This window comes from Callorhinus ursinus, unplaced genomic scaffold, assembly GCF_003265705.2.
Source record: "Callorhinus ursinus isolate GAN/ISIS: 27379988/994484 unplaced genomic scaffold, GSC_fseal_2.0 scaffold12, whole genome shotgun sequence".
Lineage (NCBI taxonomy): Eukaryota > Metazoa > Chordata > Mammalia > Carnivora > Otariidae > Callorhinus > Callorhinus ursinus.
Genome location: NW_027397074.1, coordinates 59,285,244 through 59,311,057, shown reverse-complemented (window position 1 = coordinate 59,311,057; position 25,814 = coordinate 59,285,244). Strand labels below are relative to the sequence as shown.

General features: G+C 39.2%; 1 long non-coding RNA gene and 1 pseudogene across 1 annotated transcript in view; one reads left to right on the top strand and one right to left on the bottom strand.

Moving 5' to 3' along the window:
* Positions 1 to 6,105: 6,105 nt before the first annotated feature.
* LOC112825108 (caprin-1 pseudogene) lies at positions 6,106 to 10,057 on the top strand (annotated as a pseudogene).
* An 11,943-nt stretch (positions 10,058 to 22,000) lies between these two features.
* LOC141373812 (uncharacterized) overlaps positions 22,001 to 25,814 on the bottom strand; it is a 16,856-nt gene continuing 13,042 nt past the window's right edge. Inside the window, exon 4 of the long non-coding RNA XR_012380133.1 lies at positions 22,001 to 22,210. This is a non-coding gene — a long non-coding RNA (uncharacterized lncRNA). The remainder of the gene's footprint in view (positions 22,211 to 25,814) is intronic.

The window sequence follows — 25,814 nt, the reverse complement described above, 5'->3', positions numbered from 1 at the left end:
GACATAGCACTATAATGGATATATGGATGTTTGGCAAGAACTTGATAAAAACATGATGATGTCCTTGCTTAACCAGCAACCCCAGTTCAGTTCAAGTTCCTCTCAAGGAGAGCTGTAGGAAGTTCCCATGTTCACCACTACACCACCACCACCACCACCACCACAATAGGTATCTACATTTTTTTCATTTAGGATTTTAGAATTTCTGAGTCCCTGAACAGAATGAATTGATATCAGTACAAAAACCAAAGAAAAAGAATTGGCACTGTGGAAAGTGTATACAATCATCCTGCACATCTGTCTATCCAGGTTCCTGAACACCCAAATAAGGCCTCTTGCAATGGCCTTTCTCTCTGGCTACTGACCGGCACCCACATGTTTTCTGTCTTAAACCATGTTCCCTAATGATCCCCTAGTTTGTTTGTTTTTTTTTTAACTCTGGGGTTCCTCAAGCCCTTCTTTGGTCTTTCTTTCCTACTTCCATCATTTCCTGCCCATCAGAGTCCTTTCCCCTTGTAGAAGAGAAGTTTTTGGTTTATTTCACAGGAACTTCTTGGTCAATTAAAACTTCAAAAGCTTAAAGTATCCATCAGACCAGAGGGAAAAAAGTGAAAAGATTAGTTACCTCCTAAATTAGATAATGTTTATCAAAATATTTTTATGCTAGGTCCTGTGTTAAGTGTTATCTCATGAATTATTCCACTTAATATATTGATAAACAGTATCATATAGTGTTAAAAGAGTTTGGGCTCTATAAACAGACTTGGGTTTAAGTATTTAAATTACTATTTAAATACCATTTACTAGATGAGAATGACCTTGGGGAAATTACTGAAGTCTCTGACTCCAAATTCCTTACCTGAATAACGGCAATTAGTACCTACACTTCATAGATTGTTACAAAGATCAAATAAATTAATGAAATATAAGTACCACTGAGAACCTATTATATGGTCAGCATATGAGAAAGTGCAGTCTCTAAAATCCAGACAAATGCAGGTGAGCCAACAAAAACCTGTGGTCAAACAGATACAATTTTAGTTAAATGAATAAAATTTTAAGTTATTAAACTTTAAAGCTCAATAAAGAGAACAAAGGATTCATAGAACCTGAGAAAGTTTTCATGGAGGACCTTGATTAATCCTTTGAATAATTAATCAAGTCTCTAGGAAAGGTACTGAAAAATTAAAAGGCTATACTAGATAATTTTGAATGTTTCTTCCAATCCGGATCTACCTGACCATGTGACTCAAGGTTGTGATTTAAGTTTTCTGGTGTCCTTGAGGATGGATACGGAGGGCAGAAAAAAAGCTGCTGTGGTGGCTTCATATTTTTTAATCTTATTTTTCTATTTACACATCTAGTATATTTTATTTTATTTTATTTTAAAGATTTTATTTATTTGACAGAGAGAGACACAGCGAGAGAGGGAACACAAGCAGGGGGAGTGGCAGAGGGAGAAGCAGGCTTCCCGCCGAGCAGGGAGCCCGACACGGGGCTCGATCCCAGGACCCTGGGATCATGACCTGAGCCAAAGGCAGACACTTAACAACTGAGCCACCCAGGCGCCCCTCATCTAGTACATTTTAATAAACATTTTTATAAAGACCTTTAAACTAATTTAGGGCCTGTTATAAATTGGCCATGCACAACTCTTAGGTTCTTTTTGGTAAATGATGATAGCCATCACTGATTAGAGGTGGGTGAAGGATAACTACTTTCCCTCAACCTCACTATTGGGTTATTATAAAAGCAAGAATCTTAGGTCAAATTTTGTCTCACATTCAAATTTGTTTTAAAAGGTGTTCATTAGAAAGCAGACACCAAGTACTTCATATAACTGTTTTATGAAGTTGATGAAGTCTCAGCTTTTTATCCTATAGATGATATAACAACATCTTTCATGAAAAGTTCACTTGAGGCAGACATAATGATATTTACTTTATCATCAGAATTTACTTTATCATCAGAATTGGTCAACCAGAAATCTTTCTAACCAAGACTGGGTTAGTGCTTCTCAAGATGTTTATACTTTATTATCCATCAAAAATATCTCCTAGGGGCGCCTGGGTGGCTCAGTCAATTAAGTGTCCAACTCTTGATTTTGGCCCAGGTCATGACCTTAGGGTACTGGGATCGAGCCCCACATCGGGCTCCATGTTCAGTGGGGAGTCTGCTTGAGGATTCTCTCTCTTCCTCTCCCTCTGCCCCTCCCCCCACCCATGTTCTCTCTCTCGAATAATTAAATCTTTTTAAAAAGTCTCTAAAATATTTTAGCCAAGTGATACAATTAAAATATTTATTTAACCAAAAAGATATTTTTAACATTCATTAAACCAACTAACAAGTCACTAATTTCACCCAAGAAAATTCATTTTTGACATTTATTACACTAATTAACCAAGATTCTAATGACGATCAATGATAAAATTAGACAAGTACTTATAGTAACTGCCTCTATTGTCTGATCTTCCTCTTTAGAATTCAAGCTGACCATCCCTAGGCCATGGGTTTCAGATTGGGTTAACTACCAGAATTAAGGAGTACTAAGTGTAAAAAGAAAATCTTAAAAGCAGCCAAAGAAAAAGACACGTTGCAAAGATAAGGACTTCATATAACTTACAGAAAGGATACAAGCCAGAAAAAAAATCAAAGTAGTTTCCTAAAGTGCTGAAGGAAAAAACACTGTCAACCTAAATTTCTATATCTGGTGAAAAATATATTCTAAAAATAGCAAAAAACAGAAGAAATAACCATATAATCATTCAGTACCGACAGAAAAATATTAGGGAAAAATTCAATATCCATTCATGATAAAAACTTTGAGTTGATCAGGAAAAGAGATTTAACTCAAGAAAGGACATCTACAAAAAAACAAAACAAAAAACACACAAGAGCACAGAGGACGTCTTCAAAGACAGTGACACAAGAGATCCTTGAACTTCCCTCCTCCCATGACACATGGAATGAACAGCTACACAAGGAGCAAGTTCCTTTGAAAGAAAACCAGAAAACTATCTGAGTGACTCCTACACATCCAGTGACTAAGAAAAAAAAAAAAAAAAAGACCCACACTGAAAACAGGCAGGAAAGATTGAAACATTCTTGCCATAAACCCTACTCTAACACAGGGCCATACAATCAGAAGGGAACCCCTAACTCCCAGCTTCTCCCTGAGCAGCCAAGGGTCTGGACCCCACATCTAGCACCCCCAAGTTTTAAGATTCTCCCTGAGGGATGGGCTACCAAAACACCTCCATTTAAAGCCCAATAGGCTTTTGTCCATGAGACCCATAAGAGAATAGCAAACACAGGAGCAGTTATTAATGGGCATGAGCATGGACACTCACTGCAGCTATCATCCCAGGGCTCAGCTCAGAGGAAGCAGGCAAAAAATGCCCATCTCTCAGCCTTTCCCTAAAAGGAATCTACTGGCATACTTAAAAAGCTATTGTCTGAGGGTCAAGCTTCTAATTTAGCACACATGTAAGGGCTGACTTCAATGTGGACACTTCCTCGCCATCTCCCTCCTGCCTGCCCCAAATGACCAGTATCTCCCTGGAAAGAGCTTGTACAAATGTCTGCACCTCAGCTTCTATGGATGCTGCTCAAAGGGCAGATCCCAACTCTGCCAGCCAATGGGGCTTTCATTCAGGAGTCCCACAGGATTATAGGAAAGAAGGAAAAGTTCTTGCTGGCTCAGGAGCACCCCATCCCCACTCCTGGCTATACATCTGGGCCCACTACAGAGGAAGCAGGCAAAAACAGTCACCTCCCAGTTTCTCCCTGGAAGCAGCCTAATTATATACTTTCCAAAACACTGCCTGAGGGTCTGGCTTCCAACTAGCCTGCATTTAGGTACTGACTACAATTTTTCCCTTTGGGACTCTGATGGGTCTTGACACATCTTGACACATTAGAGGAGCCACTAAAAAACAAGTCAACTTGATCGATCACAAAAATTTGAGAAACAACCAGGAGCACAGGCCAGGATGGTTGACAAGGTTTATCTCCCATAAGACCACTCTCTCAAGACTAAAGAGAAAGGACTCTAAACATACCACTACTGAAAATTATCAGATCCCAGAGGAAAGCAAAGGAAGAAAACAACAAAGGATTTACACAAAGGAAATGGCAGTAAGTCCATACCTATCAATAATTACTTTAAATGTAAATGCACTAAATTCTCCAATCAAAAGACACAGAGTGACTAGATGAATAAAAAAAATAAGACTCAACTACATGCTGCCTATATGAGACTCACTTCAGCTTTAAGGACACAAACTGAAAGTGAAGCAATGGAAAAAGATATTCCATGCAAATGGAAATTAAGAAAAGTGGTGGCTATACTTATATCAAGAAAAATAGACTTTAGGGCAAAGATTGTAATAAGAAACAAAGAAGGTCATTATATAATGATAAAGTGGTCAATCCAACAAGAGGATATACCATTTGTAAATAATTATGTCCCCAAGATAGGAGCATCTAAATATACAAAGCAAATAACTAACAGACCTAGAGGGAGAAACAGCAAAACAAAAATAGTAGACTTTAATATGCCACTATCATCAATGGATATATTATCCAGACAGAAAATCAATAAGGAAACATTGGACTTAAGCGACACATTAGACCAGGTGGACTTAGCAAACATTTATAGAATATTTTATCCAAACATAGGAGAATACACATTCTTCTCCAGTGCACATGGAACATTCTCCAGGATAGATCATATATCTATGATCTACAACATCTTATTAAATTTAAGCAGTCTTAATAAATTTAAGACTTAACAAAAAAACAAGTCTTAATAAATTTGAAAGGACTGAAATCATACATCTTTTCTGACTAAAATGGTATGAAACCAGAAATCAAATACAAGAAAACTGGAAAATCCACAAATATGTTTAAACAACACAGTACTGAAAAACAATGGGTTAAAGAAAATGACAAAAGAGAAGCTAAAAAGATCCTGAGAAAAATGAAAATGGAAATACAACATACCAAAATGTATGGGATACAGCAAAAGCATTTCTAAGAGGGGAAGCTCATAGCGATATATGCCTACATTAAGAAACAAGAAAGATCGCAAATAAAGCATCTACTTTTATACCTCAAGGAACTAGAAAAAGAGCAAAGCTCAAAGATAGAAGGAAAATAGCAAATATCAGAGAGGAAATTAATGAAATAGAGACTAAAAAGACAATAGAAAATATCAATAAAACTAAGAGCTGTTTTTTTGAAAAGATGAACAAAACTTTTAGACTCACCAAAAAGAGAAGAGGACTCTAATACAATCAGAAATGAAAAAGGAGACATTACAACTGATACCACAAAAATATAAGAAATCATGATACTACTAGGAATAATTATGCACTAATGAATAGAAAATCTAGAAGAAATAAGTTTTTAGAAACATAAACTGAGATTGAATCATTCAAGAAAAGAAAAATCTAAACAGATTAATTACTAGTAATGAGATTGAATCAGTAACTAAAAACCTCCCAACACAAAAGTCCATGACCAGACAACTTCATTGGTAAATTCTATCACATTTTAAAGGAATACCAATCCTTCCCAAACTCTTCCAAAAAATAGAAAAGGAAGAAATACTTCCAAACTCATTTTACAAGGCCAGCATGACTCTAATACCATAAACAGACAAGGACACTACAAGAGAAGAAAAGTATAGGCCAATATTCCTCATAAACACAGATGCAAAAATCCTCAACAAAATATTAGCAAATCAAATTCAACAATACATTAAAAGGATCATATACCGTGATCAAGTGGGATTTATTCCAGGGATGCCAGGATGGCTCAATGTGCTAAATCAATGTAATACACCACATTAACAAAGTAAAGGAAAAAAGGTATAATCTTCTCGTTATGAGATAAATAAGTAGTGGGGATGTAATGTAAAACATGTTGAGTATAGCAGGCCTTGCTATATGATATATAAGAAAGGTTTCAAGAGAATAAGTCTGGAGAGTTCTCATCACAAAAAGAAAAATGTTTCTTTTTCCTTTTCTTTTTATTGTATCTATATAAGAAAAGAGATGAGCTGAACCTACTGTTGTAATCATTTCACAATACATGTAAATCAAACATCCTGTTGTATGCTTTTAACTTGTCCAGTGATGTATATAAATTATTTCTCAACAAAATTGGAAAAAATCATATGATGATCTCAGTACTTCAGAAAAAGCATTTAATAAAACTCAACATTCATTCATGAAAAAAACCTCACAACGATCTGCATATAGAGGGAACATACCTCAACATTAATAAAAGCCATAAGTGACAAGTCCACAGCCAACATCTCAAGGTGAAAAGCTGAAAGCTTTCCATCTAAGATCAGAAACAAGGCAAGGATGCCCACTTTCTCCACTTTTATTCAACATAGTATCAGAAGTCTTAGCCAAGGCAATTAGGCAAGAAAAAGAAATAAAAAGCATCCAAATTAGAATGGAAGAAGTGAAACTGTCACTATGTAGATGACATGATACTATATAAAAAACCCTAAGGACTCCACCAAAAAGCTGTTAGAACTAAACAACAAATTCAGTAAAGCTGAAGGATACAAAATAAATATACAAAAATCAGGTGTGTTTCTATACACAAATAACAAACTATCAGAAAGAGCAATTAAGAAACCAATCTCGATCCCCACCCCCACCCGCTCGCGCAGGCTCCCGCCCGCTGCGCGTTTTGTCCCGCGTCTCGCCCCGTCCGCCGCCTGACTCGCCGCTCTGGTCTTCCTTCCTCCCGCTTTTTCTTTCTTCTCAACGGTCTAAAGATGCCCTCGGCCACCAGCCACAGCGGAAGCGGCAGCAAGTCGTCCGGACCGCCACCCCCGTCGCGTTCCTCCGGGAGTGAGGCGGCGTCGGGGGCCGGGGCAGCTGCGCCTGCTTCCCAGCACCCCGCAACCGGCACCGGCGCTGTCCAGACCGAGGCCATGAAGCAGATCCTCGGGGTGATCGACAAGAAACTTCGGAACCTGGAGAAGAAAAAGGGCAAGCTTGATGATTACCAGGAACGAATGAACAAAGGGGAAAGGCTTAATCAAGATCAGCTGGATGCCGTATCTAAGTACCAGGAAGTCACAAATAATTTGGAGTTTGCAAAAGAATTACAGAGGAGTTTCATGGCATTAAGTCAAGATATTCAGAAAACAATAAAGAAGACAGCGCGTCGGGAGCAGCTTATGAGAGAAGAAGCAGAACAGAAACGTTTAAAAACTGTACTTGAGCTCCAGTATGTTTTGGACAAATTGGGAGATGATGAGGTGAGAACTGATCTGAAGCAAGGTTTGAATGGAGTGCCAATATTGTCTGAAGAGGAATTGTCATTGTTGGATGAATTCTACAAATTAGCCGACCCTGAACGGGACATGAGCTTGAGGTTGAATGAGCAGTATGAACATGCTTCCATTCACCTATGGGACTTACTGGAAGGAAAGGAAAAAGCTGTATGTGGAACAGCCTATAAAGCTCTAAAGGAAATTGTTGAGCGTGTTTTCCAGTCAAACTACTTTGACAGCACTCACAACCACCAGAATGGGCTATGTGAGGAAGAAGAGGCAGCCTCAGCACCTACAGTTGAAGACCAGGTAGCTGAAGCTGAACCTGAGCCAGCAGAAGAATACACCGAACAAAGTGAAGTTGAATCAACAGAGTATGTAAATAGACAATTTATGGCAGAAACACAGTTCAGCAGTGGAGAAAAGGAGCAGGTAGATGAGTGGACAGTTGAAACAGTTGAGGTGGTAAATTCACTCCAGCAGCAACCTCAGGCTGCATCTCCTTCAGTACCAGAGCCCCACTCTTTGACTCCAGTGGCTCAGGCAGATCCCCTTGTGAGAGGACAGTGAGTCCAGGACCTTATGGCGCAAATGCAGGGGCCCTATAATTTCATACAGGATTCAATGCTGGATTTTGAAAACCAGACACTTGATCCTGCCATTGTATCTGCACAGCCTATGAATCCGACACAAAACATGGACATGCCTCAGCTGGTTTGCCCTCCGGTTCATTCTGAATCTAGACTTGCTCAGCCTAATCAAGTTCCTGTACAACCAGAAGCTACACAGGTTCCTTTGGTTTCATCCACAAGTGAGGGGTATACAGCATCTCAACCCTTGTACCAGCCTTCTCATGCTACAGAGCAGCGACCACAAAAGGAACCAATTGACCAGATTCAGGCAACAATCTCTTTAAATACAGACCAGACTACAGCATCATCATCCCTTCCGGCTGCTTCTCAGCCTCAGGTGTTCCAGGCTGGGACAAGCAAACCATTACATAGTAGTGGAATCAATGTAAATGCAGCTCCATTCCAATCCATGCAAACGGTGTTCAATATGAATGCCCCAGTTCCTCCTGTTAATGAACCAGAAACTGAAACAGCAAAATCAGTAGCAGGCCAGTTATAACCAGAGCTTTTCTAGTCAGCCTCACCAAGTAGAACAGACAGACCTTCAGCAAGAACAGCTTCAAACAGTGGTTGGCACCTACCATGGTTCCCAGGACCAGCCCCATCAAGTGACTGGTAACCACCAGCAGCCTCCCCAGCAGAACACTGGAGTTCCACGTAGCAGTCAGCCCTATTATAACAGTCGTGGTGTGTCTCGTGGTGGTTCCCGTGGTGCTAGAGGCTTGATGAATGGATACAGGGGCCCTGCCAATGGATTCAGAGGAGGATATGATGGTTACCGCCCTTCATTCTCTAACACTCCAAACAGTGGTTATACACAGTCTCAGTTCAGTGCTCCCCGGGACTACTCTGGCTATCAGCGGGATGGATATCAGCAGAATTTCAAGCGAGGCTCTGGGCAGAGTGGACCACGGGGAGCCCCACGAGGTCGTGGAGGGCCCCCAAGACCCAACAGAGGGATGCCGCAAATGAACACTCAGCAAGTGAATTAATCTGATTCACAGGATTATGTTTAAACGCCAAAAATACACTGGCCAGTGTACCATAATATGTTACCAGAAGAGTTATTATCTGTTTGTTCTCCCTTTCAGGAAACTTATTGTAAAGGGACTGTTTTCATCCCATAAAGACAGGACTACAATTGTCAGCTTTATATTACCTGGATATGGAAGGAAACTATTTTTATTCTGCATGTTCTGTCCTAAGCGTCATCTTGAGCCTTGCACATGATACTCAGATTCCTCACCCTTGCTTAGGAGTAAAACATAATACACTTTACAGGGTGATCTCTCCGTAGTTATTTGAAGTGGCTTGGAAAAAGCAAGATTGACTTTTGACATTGGATAAAATCTACAAATCAGCCCTAGAGTTATTCAATGGTAATTGACAAAACTAAAATATTTTCCTTTTGAGAAGGAGTGGAGTGTGGTTTGGCAGAACAACCGCATTTCACAGCTTTTCCAGTTAAATTGGAGCACTGAACGTTAAATGCATACCAAATTATGCATGGGCCCTTAATATAAAAGGCTGGCTACCAGCTTTGACACAGCACTATTCATCTTCTGGCCAAACAACTGTGGTTAAAAACACATGTAAATTGCTTTTTAACAGCTGATACTGTAGAAGACAAAGCCAAAATGTAAAATTAGGCTTTGATTGGCACTTTTTGAAAAATATGCAACAAATATGGGATGTAATCTGGATGGCCGCTTCTGTACTTAATGTGAAGTATTTAGATACCTTTTTGAACACTTAACAGTTTCTTCGACAATGACTTTTGTAAGGATTGGTACTATATATCATTCCTTATAATGTCCATTGTCTGTCACTAATCCTCGGATCTTGCTGTATTGTCACCTAAATTGGTACAGGTACTGATGAAAATATCTAATGGATAATCATAACACTCTTGGTCACATGTTTTTCCTGCAGCCTGAAGGTTTTTAAAAGAAAAGTATCAAATGCCTGCTGCTACCACCCTTTTAAATTGCTATCTTTTGCAAAGCACCAGTATGTGTTTTAGATTGATTTCCCTATTTTAGGGAAATGACAGACAGTAGTTTCAGTTCTGATGGTATAAGCAAAACAAATAAAACATGTTTATAAAAGTTGTATCTTGAAACACTGGTGTTCAACAGCTAGCAGCTTATGTGGTTCACCCCATGCATTGTTAGTGTTTCAAATTTTATGGTTATCTCCAGCAGCTATTTCTGTAGTAGTTGCATTTATCTTTTGTCTAACCCTAACTGAATTATCTTTTTCTCATGGAGGCATTTATATTCAAAGTGGTGATTCCTTCACTTAGATGCATAGGGAGAGTCACAAGTTTGATGGAGATGACAGTTTAGTACTGTTGGAATTTGTGCTAGCAGTTTGAGCACTTGTTCTGTGTGCCTATGAACTTAATGCTGCTTGTCATATCCCACTTTGACTTCATGAAGAATTAATCCCATCTATTCAGCAAAGGCTACTAATACTAAGTGAATGGTATTTTCTGTGCAGAAATTGAATTTTGTTTTATTAGCCTTTAGCTAAGGAATTTTTCCAGTAGGTGCTCAGCTACTAAAGAAAAACAAAAAACAAGACACAAAACTATTCTCAAACATTCATTATTAGACAACTGGAGTTTTTGCTGGTTTTGTAACCTACTAAAATGGATAGGCTGTTGAACATTCCACATTCAAGTTTTTTGTAGGGTGGTGGGGAAGGGGGGGTATCTTCAATGTTTATTTTAAAATAAAATAAGTTCTTGACTTAAAAAAAAAAAGAAACCAATCTCATTTATAATTGTATCAAAAAGAATAAAATACCTAGGAATAAATTTAACCAAGGAGCTGAAGGACTTGGTACACTGAAAACAGTAAGACACTGATGAAAGAAATTATAGACGACAATAATAAGTGGAAAGGTATTCTGTGCTCATTGGAAGAACTTATATTGTTAAAACGTCCCTATTACTCAAATATTGCTATTCCTCAAAAGTCCCTATTACTACAGATTCAATGCAATCCTTACAAAATTACTAGTGGCATTTTTTTTTCTTTTTACAGAAATAGAACGAACAACCCTAAAGTTTGTATGAAACCACAAAGGACCCCAAAGAGCCAAACCAATCTTGAGGACAAAAAAAAACAAAAAAACCCCCAAAAGCTGGAGGCATCATTTTCCCTGATTTCAAACTATATTACAAAGCCATACTAATCAAAAAAGTGGGTCAATCAAAAGAAACAGACCCATACGTCAATAGAACAGAAAAGTGCCCAGAAATAAACCTGTACATAGATGGTCAATTACTGTATGACAAAGGCATCAAGAATGTACAATGGGGAAAGGATAGTCTCTTCAATAGATGATGCTGGGAAAACTGAACAGCCACATGTAAAAGAAATGAAGGGGAACCACTATCCACACCACTCACAAAAATTAACTCAAATGGATTAAAGACTTAAAGGAAGATCTGAAACCACAAAACTCCTAGGAGAAAACACAGGGGGTAAGCTCCTTGACATAGGACTTGGCAGTGACTTTTTTGGATTTGACACCAAAGGCCACAAAAGTAAAAACAAACAAGTGGGACTATATCAAACTAAAAAGCTTCTGTACAGCAAAGGTAACCATCAACAAAATGAAAAGACAACCTATGGAATGGAGAAAATATTTGCAAATCATATATCTAATAATGGGTTAATAACTAAAATATATGAAGAACTCATGCAAAAACCAATCTGATTTTATTAAAAATGAGCAAAGGATGTGAATAGAGCTTTTCCCAAAGAAGACCTACAGGTACGTGAAAAGTATGCTCAACATCACTAATCATCAGGGAAATGCAAATAAATAAGGAATAATATGACTATTATCAAAAATAAATAGAAAAAGGGAGCCCTTGAGTACTTTTGGTGGGAATATAAATTGGTACAGCACTGTGGAAAAACGTATGAAGTTTCCTCAAAAAACTCAAAATAGAATTATATGATCCAGCAATCCCACTTCTGGATATTTATCTAAAGAAAAAGAAATCACCATCTCAAAAAGATATCTGCACCCCTATGTTCACTGCAGCATTATTTACAATAACCAAGACACTGAAACAACCTAAGAATTCATTAATGGATGAATGAAGAAAATGTGGTATATACATACAATGGAATATGATGAGATTAGTATTTTCCCCCCAAAAGGACCCATAGATTCAGAGCAATAGTCATTAAAGTATCTGTAGTTTTTTTTAAGAAGTTGACAAAGTGAATCTAAACTTATATGGAAATAAAAGGACATGAAATAGCCAAATTAATTTTGAAAAGAATAATAAAGTTGTAAGATTTATACTAACAGAATTCAAGACTTACTACAAAGCTACAGTAATTGAGAATAAGGAGTACTGGCCTAAGGTTGGATATACAGATCCTGGAAACAGCAAGTCCAGAATAGACCTACCCACAATGGGGAGATGGGGAAAGGTTAATCTTTACAACAAATGGCATAGAACCAATCATATACTCAAATGTAAAAGAATAAGAAAGAAAAAGTTCATCCTTTAAATCATATATAAAAATCAACTCAAATGAATTAAAGACCTAAATGTAAGAGCTAAATTTATATAGTTTCTAAAAGAAATCATGGCGGGGGGGAATTTACCTTAGATTAGGCATAGTTTTCTTAGGATATAAAAAGTACTAATCATTAAAAATTGACTACTGGCAGCTTCTGACCTGCATAACTTCCCTTTCCCCTTACTCACATCTGGACAAGCTATTAAGAAACCTTGGATGCTCTCTATTTTTTCACTGGTGAGAAGTTCCAGTCATGCAAGCTCCACTCACACAAAGGGACCCTCACTCCAGCCCTACTACCTAACCACCATGAAATCCCAAATCCTCCATATTTCCAATCCACTTTTGGACTTGCTTGGATGCCTGGCTTGCTTTCCCCAGAAAACCTTAATTTATGAATAATAAACATTTTCATACCTTCTTGGTGTGTGTGTGTGTGTGTGTGTGTGTGTGTACATCTGTGCAAGATCATCAGTTTTGATATCTGAACTAAATTTTGGGTGAAGGGTTACAATTTCTTCTGTGGAGTGATGACATCATCTTCTTTCCCTTCTTTTGAGGTGCTAAATATTAACTTATACCTCACTTAATTCTGTAAACAGTTATACATTAAGTACCTTTACCTTTAAATCTAATATTTACCCCAATGTACTTAAAGAGGATCACTGTACCAACTAACCTTTTATACAGTGTCCACAACTGGGCAGTCACATCAGTCATGGAAGTCTGTGGTATGTATGTATGTATGTATGTATGTATGTATGTATGTATTTCAGTTTAAGCCTATACCCTTTTAAGCTCACATCTTCCTTATTAGAGTATTTGCATTGCCAATATGGATTATTTTGTTCTTTCTCATGCCTTCCTTGACAGATCTATATCATAACCACTTCAGACTTTTCAAAGATGAGGTCCAGATTCATGGAAGCATATGGTACTTTGGGGTAGACCTGAGACTGAATGCCTGCTTTTTTATTTCACATCAAGCCACGATCCCCCTTATGAGTAGGCAACCTCTTTATTGCAGAGTCTAATCAGGACAGTGTCTTTAAAGAGATACAGACTTGTGCTTCAGAGGACACTCTTTATATTGAATTTCATGGGAATGGTACCTTTGGATTCCGAAAAATGTCCACCTGCCACAGTACCTGCCATTCTTGTCTAAGTTGATAAAGAACCTACCGTAAATTAAAAAGGTATTGCTTTGAAACTCCAGATGAGTGAGTTATCTATACCAAAGTCAGAAGCCAATATATATATATATATATATTGCCAATATCACAGACAGATGAAGCATACAAGTTTTGATGGAACTTTTAAACAGTGATACTTTTTTCGGTCTTGATTTTTAACTTATATTTAAGTCTCAACAATCTGTGGAGCAGTCACATATTTGCATTTAGATAGAAAACTTATAAAAATACAAGGCTTTTTAACACCCAAAGGAAGAATCTCTAGTTGAGAAAATTTATGTGCCATACTCAAACATAAAGAATTTTTCCCTTCCCCACTGAGGTCTTTCCCAGCTTCGCTTAATCATGCCATGAGCTAGGCCAACTGTACACTGAGTACTAGTCATGGCACCAATCAAATATGTTAAGACTTTTCTTTCGGGTTCACTCCTTTCTCCAGCTCAATTCTGTGATTCTTAACTTATGATGATAACCGTTTCCCCTTTTTTAAGCAGCATATTAGAAGGGTCAATTATGCTCACAACCTGATTCTATCTCATTTTTTTCTAACTGATCCTTGCTACTTCAAGACTTCACTGGTTCTCTAAGTAACACCACAAGAATAGATAAAAAAATAAAGAAGTGCTGGAAACAGCTTAATATCCAGCATGGCTGATTCTAAAAAATAAGAGTTTGAACTTCTCTAAACAGACTGGAGAATTAAAAAATGAGTTAGAAACCTTGCACACTTCTAGTCAACACTCAGTTTCAAAGACAGCACACAACCTCACGACTCCAGACAGAACTACATTTGCTATAAGATATATTGCTATATCACCTCACACCAGTCAGAATGGCCAAAATAACAAGTCAGGAAATAATAGATGTTGGTACAGATGTGGAGAAAGGGGAACGCCCCTACACTGTTGGTGGGAATGCAAGCTGGTACAGCCACTCTGGGAAACAGTATGGAGGTTCCTCAATTTAAAAACAGAGCTACTCTATGACCCAGCAATTGCACTACTAGGTATTTACCCCAAAGATACAAATGTAATGATCCAAAGGGGTACATACACCCCAGTGGTTATAACAGCAACATCCACAATAGCCAAACTGTGGAAAGAGCTGAGATGTCCATCAACAGATGAATGGATAAAAAAGATGTGATATTATATATATATATATATATATATATATATATATATATATATATACACACACACACACACACATACACATACACACACAATGGAATATTACTCAGCCATCAGAAAGAATGAATACTTACCATTTATATCGACAGGGATGGGACGGGAGGGTATTATGCTGAGCAAAGTCAATCACAGAAAGACAATTATCATATGGTTTCACTCATATGTGGAATGTAAGAAACAGGCAACCTCTTTAGGTTGGATCATAGGGGAAGGGAAAGAAAACTGGATGGGAAGAAATCAGAGAGGGAGACAAACCATGAGAGAGACTCAACCATAGGAAACAAACTGAGGGTTGCTGGAGGGAAGGTGGTTGGGGGGATGGGGTAACTGGGTGATGGGCATTGAGCAGGGCACGTGATATGATGAGACCTGGGTGTTATACACAATTGATGAATTATTGAACTCTAATCTGAAACTAATGTACCAGATGTTGGTTAATTGAATTTAAATTAAAAAATATATATATTGCTATCCCATGAAAGTCATTGTATTGATTTTATCAAAGGAATTCAGGTTTAGTCATGTTTTTAATACCAAAATATCTAGCAAATTCATCACCGAGTTAGAAGTTAAGATTAACAGAGAACTTTGAGGACTTTTTATGCAAGTCTGTAATCTTACAGAACTGGGAACCAAGACCTACAGAGATAAAAGATTGTTTAAGGTAATAAAACTATTTAGTAGCCAGTTAGATTACAGCCCAGATTTTATGACTCACGCTGCAGCACTCTTTAATCAAGATCCTTTGTTTTTACCTGCCCCAAATCCATCACCATAACCACTTCTGGTAATGCACCTGATTTTTCTTGGGAAACAATTCCTTTTCTTCTCAGCCAAGTGGACCAGGCAGAGCTGACTCCCTCCCCAGCTTCAAGAGCTGGCCTGTGATTTAGTTCAAGCCAATCAGGGCCAAACACACTCAATTCTAGAACTATGTTTCAGGTTCCAATAGTCATTCACCCACTACCAGGGTTGTTGAGAGAATAGACTGTAAGCCTGGAGCTGCTGCAGCTAGCTTACTACCTCGAGGAGCAAGCCTGCCTTAGAATGGAGTCAACCCAAAGAAAATCATAAGAGAGAACAAGACTAAGCCTTGATGATAAGATTTGAGCACTTAGATTTGGCAGTGCCTAAGGAACCCTGAGTTCACATGAGTAAATAAATTCCCCTTTTGGCTTAAACTGGGATAAGTCAAATTGTTGTCTCTCGATTGGAAATCCCAACTAATACAACTTATTACTATACTATGCCATGTATGATGAAATTTTGTAAAAAGGAAAGAAAGCCTATCTAAAACCTGTCAAAGACATTCTCTCTCTCTCTTTTAAATTATATTATGTTAGTCACCATACAGTACATCAAAGACATTCTCTAATAGACTGTAGTTATTTTTTCCTTTTCCATGGTATGCTTTGATATATTGATATAAAGTCTTAGAAAATTGTACTTTGTTCTGCCTTAATTTTTAAAGGAAATGGTATGATTAGTTATGGGCGCTAGGCCAGTTGGAGTGCAGAGAACAGGACCCAGTGTCTGTTTATCCACACTAAGGAATTGAAACAGGAGGAAATCTGAGCCAGAGGATATTTTAAGAAACCTTTACGAATCTTCCCACAGAACATTCTAGTTTCTAAGAAAGCTACCAAAAAGGTGCAATCTAAGGACTGCACTGTCTTTCATAGGTTGCACACAATTGTTTTCCTTTTTATATGGCAGTGATAAGAAATTTTTTATAGAAAAAAAAGACAAGTCAGTCTTAATTCTAGCGGAGCCACTCAAAATTCATTCTAGTTATTGACAGTATAGACAAAAAAAATTTAGCTCTATTGGTAACACTATGGTGCTATTTCTGGCTGTGGTCAGGATAGGCCAGATGGCCATGTATTGGAGAGCAAAACAGTGACTCGTTCAGGTTCTTCCCCTTGGGGCAAAAGATAGGATTTGAGCTGATTGAGGTCTACCAGGGTCAAATTTTAGAGGCATAGGGGCAGGACTGGTCTGGGACCATCAAGATTTCAAGTGAAGTGCCCTCTACTATACTATCCTGCAACCTCTGAGAATATCTAGAGGCTTGGAAAGGGTCGGTCCATGAACTGAAGCTTCATTAGCTTTATGTGATTTCCTCTGGCAGATTCCTAAGCCTAGGCCTGAGAACTGGCCATTTATCTAAATTATGAGAGTCTCTAGGAGTGAGTCAGAGAGGAAGGGGAGAGGAAGAAGATCCAGCTACCAAGACTTGTATTATGAGGACGTTAAGGGCTGAACATGGACATGAGGCAGCCAATATATTTCAGTGGTCTACAGACAAGTCATTTTGAGACACTGAACAAGTAATTCTATCACATTTTATAGGTGAGAACAAGGAAGCCTAAAGGTAGGCTGTCAGCCCAATGTCACAGGTGACCTAGCAGTCACAAGCAAACTTGAGAGGTGGTAGAATATTATGCAAACTTACAACAACCATGGGTCAATGAATTCTCCATGTCTTAGAGGTTTCCTGGCCAAGGCAGCATGGAAAGTATTTGGCCATGTTTATCCATCTGGCACTTACCTAATGAAAATGATGGTTGTAAGTACTGTGTGGAAAACAGATTTTGGGAAGGACTGCCGAATTCTGGTTCTAGAGGATTAAAGATGCAATCGCTTCTTGAAATGGAGCTCTGAATGCCCTCAGTGTGCAGACCCAGTGAGTTATAAATGAAAAATGTAAGAACCTTAAGGAGAGGCAGCTTACCTCCCCAACCCTCAGAGAATAAAAAAAAAAAGTGCAAAGGAAAAGCTTCAAGTCAGATACATGGAGAATTAAAAACAGATTTTCATATAGGTTAGAGAATGATCTCACATGGAAGTTTCTACCACACCTGAGAGAGAAGAATAAACCTCCCTCAGAGCCCACTCATTATCTGACCTGAGGTGCTACCCATTTACACCTTCCTTTTCTTTATGGTATTAAGTTTCCAGCCTCTTCTCTGCCGTTAACACAACACCACCCCATAACACACACACCACCTTTTTTTCCCAAGGGGCGACAACCCAACTTGCCGTCTGGGAGGAAAACTATAACTCAATAATCCTAAAAGTAAACACTGGTGATACAAAAGGATTATTAAATAAAATCCACTCTGTGTTCTGTTGACCTTGACAAAATTTCCTAAAAGAGGTCTTTTCCTCTGAAGAAAAGAAACCTTGACAGACAAATGGCAGCAATGTAAAAGGCAGAAATTGGAGCTGAAATCTTTGTTCTCAGTGTTTACCTCTAAGTGGTGAATAAAATGTCGACCTTCAGAAAGTATGTAAAATTGCTAATTATGAAACATCAAAGCATTGGTTATGTGAGTAAACATCTGAAAAGTCTCTTGGAGGGGCTTACTGTGTTGGACAAAACTTCTGTGATTTTTTTTTCATTCACGACTATTTATTGATACCTCGGAATGACTCTGGAGTCTGGAGTGAAGTAGTCAAGTGTGAAGGGTGTTAAAGGAGTTCTCTTGACTGGAGGCCACTGTGTAGCATTAGCAATGGAGATAATGTGTTTAGATGTGGCTAGTTGATGGACTGTATTAAGCTTCATCCAAAGAACTTAGCAATAGTACTGAATAACCTCCATACTGCACAGTAAGTACATTTCCCAGAAAGAGTGGCCATTTTTACTTCGTAAGATAGAGGCTCTAGTACATGATGTTACACTTACTGTATTTTTTAGTAGTTCTTACCCCAAGTTGTTAAAAAGGCAAAAGAGAAACTCATAATAGGTTTATCACGGAGAGGTGAAAACTTCATTCAGATAATTCCATATATTACGAACAATGGGAGTCTCAACCTATTGGAAACCATTAAACGGATCCAAGTGAAGAAACGCCATAGAATGAATGTTTGTGTTCCCCTAAATTTCATATGGTGAAACCCAATCTCCACTGTGATGATATTAGGAGGTAGGGCCTTTGGGAGATGAGGGAGATGATTAGGTCAGGAGGGTGGAGCCCTCATGAATGGGCTTAGTGCCCTTATGAGACCCCAGAGCACTCCTTTGCCCCTTCTGCCATGGGAGGACACAGGGAAAGAAAGTTGTCAATGAACCAGGAAGCAGGCACTCACCAGACACTGATCCTGCTGGTGCCTTGATCTTGAACTTCCCAGCCTCCAGAACTGTTAGAAATACATTTCTGTTGTTTATAAACCAACCAGTCTACAGTATTTTTGTTACAGCATCACGAACAAACTGAGCATCAACATTGAGGATTAGCCTGTTTATTGGTTAAGGTAGATTAGATAACACAGCAGAGCTCTCCAAAGCCAGACCTTGACTAGGATTTACAGACTCACTGGCAGGTGAGAGATCTAAGACCCTATACCAACACTATTATATACCAAGCATGGGTCATTTCCTGCCCACAGCTTGTTTACTGGTTAAGGTAGATTAGATAATATAGCAGGACTACCTCCCTGCCTCTCCAAAGCCAGATCTTGACTATGATTTACAAACTCATTGGCAGGTGAGAGAGCTAAGACCCTATACCAACACCACTATATACCAAGCATGGGTCATTTCCTGCCCACAGGTTTATCACAGTCTCGTAGACGGACACACTCTATTGAGGTAAGACTTTGTGCAAATGTGCAAAACTTGCAAATGTACAAAAAGTGCAAAATGCAGTAGCATCAGTTATAATTGAGAAATAAGAGGAGAGGTCCCCCAAAATTTCTGGAGTATATGAACAACATAATTTATCCAGTTGTGTTTGAAACTGAGCATATGAGACAGTAGATTTAAAGAGGGATTCTGCAGCTGATTAGCAATCTAGACACGAGGTGGTCACCATCCAGCCCAGATCAAGGCCCTGGATAGGAAGACTAAGAACAGGGGAGAAAAAGGGTTGGTGCCCAGCACTACATTAGACACTGAATGTGACAGACTTGTCACAGTAACACCCACTCCACTTCTCCAAAAGCTACCTCCACCCTCCTACCCCATCACCCACTCAGGTGCTCTGTACCTCTTCTGAAGTCCCATAGACTTCATTTGTGCCTCTCTTATACTGCCTGTCATCGTCTGCCTTGTGTCCCAGGTATTGCTGTTATTAAGTTACACATTCCTTGAGGGCAGAAACCCATATTTATAATCTCCCTCCGTGCTTTATACATAGTAACTGCTCAGTAAATCCATATATATTTTGCATTTAGTTAAATGAGGAATAACTTACTAATAACTTAAGATTACAAAACTGAGGCTGCCTTGGAAGCAGGGGTGCATGTAAGAGGAAAGGGACCAGTGGTACAATCTACTGTCTTTATTCTTACTATATCCCTCTGGTGAAAAATGTATAACCCTGCCTCGTTAGTGCCCCTACATATCACTGTCCAGCCCAGTGTCTAGTCTCCATGAGACCTCGAGGGGCACAAAATCTTTTTTATTTCATTTCCTGTTCTCCAAAAACTTCATCATGCAAGTACCTTCCCCAATACTGTTCTTTCCTCTTTTCTCATCCTACCCAGACTAAACCATTATGCTTCTTACTCCAAAGATAAATGAGGCCACCAGCTGGGAATTCCCTCATCCTCCTAGTCTTTATTTCTTGACATCCAAATACCCAAAGCATTATAGCAATGTTTTCCCATGAAAAGGTACCATCCAGATTTCCTGATGTGCAAGCACAAGTGCTGATGACTCCAGCTGGATTTGTTTGGAGGCCAGGCTTCCGTTGCGCAACCCCCAGCAAGTGACTGAGCGTGGAAAGGATGCTGACAGGCCCAGTTCTTGAGACACAGGACTTCTTCAGCTGTAGACCTTGGCACGCCATGGGCCTCGTCTGAACTTCCTTGGAACTGAGTTATAGCTGAGATGCTTCCTGCCTAATCCTCCCTGTGTCCCTTTCCTTCGTAGCTATAGACCTCCACTGAGGTCTGAAGGGTCTCCCCACTTTCTCTTGCTCCCTCTTCCTCGTCTTTCCCCAAAAAATCTCTTACACATCTAATCACATCTTGGTGTCTGCTTCCTGGAGATCCCAAACCACGATACTTCTATCACAAATGAGGTTTTTTTTTTCACCTGTATGATTATCCCAGGACCTAGATCCTTCAGAGACCTACTGGATACCCTTGATCTTCCTTCACTGTAGTTCTTTCCCTGAAGCCTGCATGTGAGCTCAAAAAGCCCCCATTAAAAAAATTTAAAGGATCACCTTCTAGCAAACGACAGCTCTTTCCATGTCTTTTCATCCAGCCTTTCTCTTCACTCCTTTGTTCTTTAATCAACTCAAATGTGCTCAGTTAGTGAAACCGCTATTCCTAAAATCACCAGTGACTTTCTAATTCCCAGAACCAAGAGACAGTTTTTAAGCTTGAAATTAACACATTTCTATGTTGTATGTGGCACCACTGAACGTGCTTCCCTCACCCCTCCTTCACCACGAAGTCTTTCTCCTTCCATGGTCCCCAGGACATCAAGTTTAGTCTTCTTTCTACTCTCTGGTGGAAGGCTCTCAGCCTCCTTCACCGGCCCCTCTGTCTGTTCACCTCCAAAGTCCCAGCACAATTGGCCTTTGCACTTGCTCTTCTGCTCAATGCATTTTTCCTCAGAGAATCTCATTCACTTCTATGATTTTAACAACATCTATGCTGATGTTTACCAAAACTACGTCTCTGTCTGGCGGGTTTGACAAACCTAGACCTGGCTGACTGTGAAATGGATGTCAGATAACTGCCTCCAATATGGTATGTCCACATCACAACCTATTCCTTCTTCTTTCTCCTCATGAGCTTTTATCCTTAGTTCCTTATCTCAGTTGTCAGAAGCATAAAGACAAAACCTGCCAGTCACCCTTATTTCTTCTCTCCAGATAGAAATTGCATGGATGGTGGTTTCTACCATAAAATGCTCTGCATCTCAATTTTGGGTGATAGTCTAGAGTGTCTCTGATAGATAGGAAAACCAGAAAAGGACAAAAAACAAAATAGGACACAATAAGACTTAAAAATAGAAAGGACTATCCGTTCACTCCTCTGCCTTTAGACAGATACAGAAACAGTATTCTTATCCCCAATTTACAGATGGATAGCTTTGACCCAAATTGATTAACTAAAGGTCGGCTAGCAAGTCTGCTGCAAAAGGGAAAGTAAGACCCAGGCTTCTGGTTTATTAATGCAGAGCACCTCATGCTACATGATGATGGCTCAACGGTGACGGAGCAAATGTAAGGGAGGCCAGGTCTTCCAGCAAAGGCTGCCCCACCATGATGGGACATAGAGACATCTTTCAGAGAAAGCTCCCTCTCCTCACTCCATGTGTCTCTGAGCACAGGGCTTAACCTCAAGGACCATCTGGCAGACAGTGCAGCATCTGTATAAAGAGACCAAAGGGCAACTTACTCTCCTCTGCTTGTCACCTCAAAGGAATAAATCCTTCCTGGATGACAACCCACCCTACTACCACCACGTCTGAGAAGCCATTTGGGGCAGTCATTCTCCTAAAATCCATGAACATCTGTGCGTGGGCATCATTTCATCAGAGCAGTATCATTGGCTGCAAGGAAATCCTGGTACTGGGAGGGAGCTCTGGATACCCTAAATCTGACACAACAAAGCTCAGAGAATTACATGCTATCTGACCAAACATGATAATGATTTCTGAGGTATTGGAGAGCATGCTGAAGTTATTACAAATTCAGTTTTTAAAAGTCTACCAAATCACATTGTAGAGTGTGCTCTTAGCAGAATCTAGAATTAGGACTTTTTAAAGAACATTTTGTTCAGCCATGCAGAAAATCACACTAAATTCACTGATCCTTAGCAAAAGAACTTTCCAAACTTTTCTTTATTTTTTTTAAAGATTTTATTTTTGAGAGGGAGTGAGAGAACAAGGGAGCACAAGCAGGGGGAGGCTCGATCCCAGGACCCTGGGACCATGACCTGAGCCGAAAGCAGACGCTTAACTGACTGAGCCACCCAGGTGCCCCCCAAACTTTTCTTTACACAGTGGGTAATATCATGTTCTGACCTTCAACATGACAACATCAAAGGCCCTGTGAACATTTCATCTGATTTAATCAACACCATAATACTAGGGGTTACTACTTCTTTGCATTTGAGGAAAATGAAGATCAGGTAGATTAAAGTAGTTTTCCAAACCCACACAGATCTTAATATACCAGGAAGAGGCAAGGCTGGAATTACAATTCAGGTACTTCTAACCTTAAAGTTCTGCTCTTTCACTATGTTCCAAGATAGGCTGTAAAAGGATAATAATCTTTTTGTTGATGATAATTTTATTTTAGCTGGATACCACCATGCTATGATAGAATGCTTTACCTCTCGCCTACTCACATAAGCACACAAAGTGCAGAACTGACATGAAATCTACTTTCCTTACTTAACCAGCCCAAACATTTACCTAGCTCTGCTGTGGAGACAAATGTATATCTTCACATTAAGACGTTTTAGCTAGATGGGGCCTGGGGCTAAGGACACTATAGTATTATAGAATTAGTTACCACCCTCTCCAAATTCATCCCTATATAACCACTGTTATCCCTCCATAGTATCTTTCTTTGCTTATACAAACCTACTTAAATATACACAGATAAGTAGGTAAACTGATTTTTAGGGATGGAACCTTTTTTCAGCTTTGTTTAAGAAATAATTTATGTAAAATGAACTGCATTCATTTAGTATAAAATTCCACACGTTTTGACAGTTATATACCTCCATGAAACTACCACTACAATTAAGATACAAAACATTTCCATCACCATACAGTGAGTATTTAAAGATCATTTTATATTTTGCATATTACTACACCTTCTATTTATATATTATTTCTGTAAGCCAATCTACTACTCAAAATAATGTAGTGTGGATATTTTTTTTTAAGTTAACAAATACAGATTTAACACATACTTTTAAGCTACAAAGAAGTCCCTCTTATATATGTAAAATAATTTATTCTTCCATCTCCCTCTTAATGGGTTTTATTCAGAATGTTTGTTTTTTTGTTATTTTTGCTATTATAATCGATGCCACAGTAAAATCTTTATACTTTAAGTATTGGTAATTCTGTTTCTGTACGATAGATTCCTAGAAATTATTTTGCTATGTGAAAAGACATTTTGAAATTATAAAAAGTTATAAGCTCTAAGGGGTGTCTGGCTGGCTTTTTCGGTAAAGCATGTGATTCTTGATCTCAGGGTCGTGCATTCAAGCCCCACATTGGGCATGGAGCCTACTTTTAAAAAAAAAAGAAATTATGAGTTCTAACACTTTGAGGAGGGACATCCTTGAATGAAAGGAAGGTATCTTAGAAAGTGGTCACTCCCTTTTAACTGAAGAATGCTGTACCTTGCCGTGCAGTGGGAGCCCACATGCCACAAACAGTGACTCCATAGGCACGGGTGGAGTTTTCTGCTCCTTGTAGGCAGCCATAGGGCTTCTGTTCCTTCTGGTGTTCTGTCGAAGTACAGAAAACCAAGACAGGGCCCACAGAGGCTCACCTGAAGGTGCCCCACCTACCTCTTTTCCCTCATTCCCTACGGCTATCTTTTGACTTCCTAGGCTGTGATCTTGTAGGTTCCAGCTATCCTTCTTTCTTTCCCCCAACACATCAAATTTAGGGCTTTCCAATTGCTGTCCCCTCTACCTTCCCCTGGATCTTACAAGGCTGACCATTTCTGGTCATTTGTGTTTGAGCTAAAATGTCAACTCGGGGATGCCTTCTCTGGCTACTAGCTCCCCAATGTAATTGCCTTCCTTCATACCCCTCCTCTCCATTAAGCTGTGTTCACCTCACAGCACTTTTTACTATCTGACTACCACTGGCTTTGCTCCAAAATCCCATCCTACCCTATTTGGAAATAGGGTTTTTGCAGATGTAATCACATCACGTTGAAGATGAAAGTGGGCCCTAAGCCAGCGACTGGTGTCCTTATAAGAAGAGTAAATACCCACACAGAGAGACTCAAAGGAGAGAGAATGCCACATGACGACAGGGGCAGAGACTGGAGTGATGCATGTACGAGCCAGGGAATGCCATGGATTGCTGGAACCTACCAAAAACTAGGAAGAAGTAAGGAGGATCCTCCCCTAGAGCCTTCAGAGAGAGCACAGTCTTATCAACAGCATGCTTTTAGATTTCTAGAACTTTCAGAACTGTGAGAGAGGAACTTTCTCTTGTTTTAATTTACTCAGTTTGTGGTATGTTGTTACAGCATCCCGAGGAAACATAACATGCCACTTCTTTTTTTTTAAAAAAATGCTGTTAATCAGGGCGCCTGGGTGGCTCAGTCGGTTGGGCGACTGCCTTCGGCTCAGGTCATGATCCTGGAGTTCCGGGATCGAGTCCCACATCGGGCTCCCTGCTCGGCAGGGAGTCTGCTTCTCCCTCTGACCCTCTTCCCTCTCGTGCTCTCTATCTCTCATTCTCTCTCTCTCAAATAAATAAATAAAATCTTTAAAAAAAAATGCTGTTAATCAAAAGATACGATGGCGTCAATTTTGAAAATATGATGAAAAGAGTCCAATAGTGATCTCTGAAATTTCCTCCATTTTAAATACTGGAGATTCTATAAGCAACAAGCTTGTTTAAGGTGAGGAACTAACCATGATCTGGCCTGGCCTGTTAGACATTTGCTTGAAGAAATTAGAAGTCCTAGTCGCATGCCAGAGAATAAGTGCTCAGCTTAACAGCAGGTGAGGTAAACAAGCATACACTGCTATGACCTTTACTGACAGAAAGCCAAGAACATAGAATTAGTTGATTCATATGAATATATCCTGAGACAGCCTCTAGGAAAGCCAAAATTTACGTATACATAACATGTAACATACCTAGACAGGTAAAACACTCTTTAAACCACAGCATTATGTAAGGAATGATGCTTACTTGGCCTATACTTTTTGGGTAACACAATCCTAACTGAAATGATCAGTTGAAGTTGTTATATATATATATA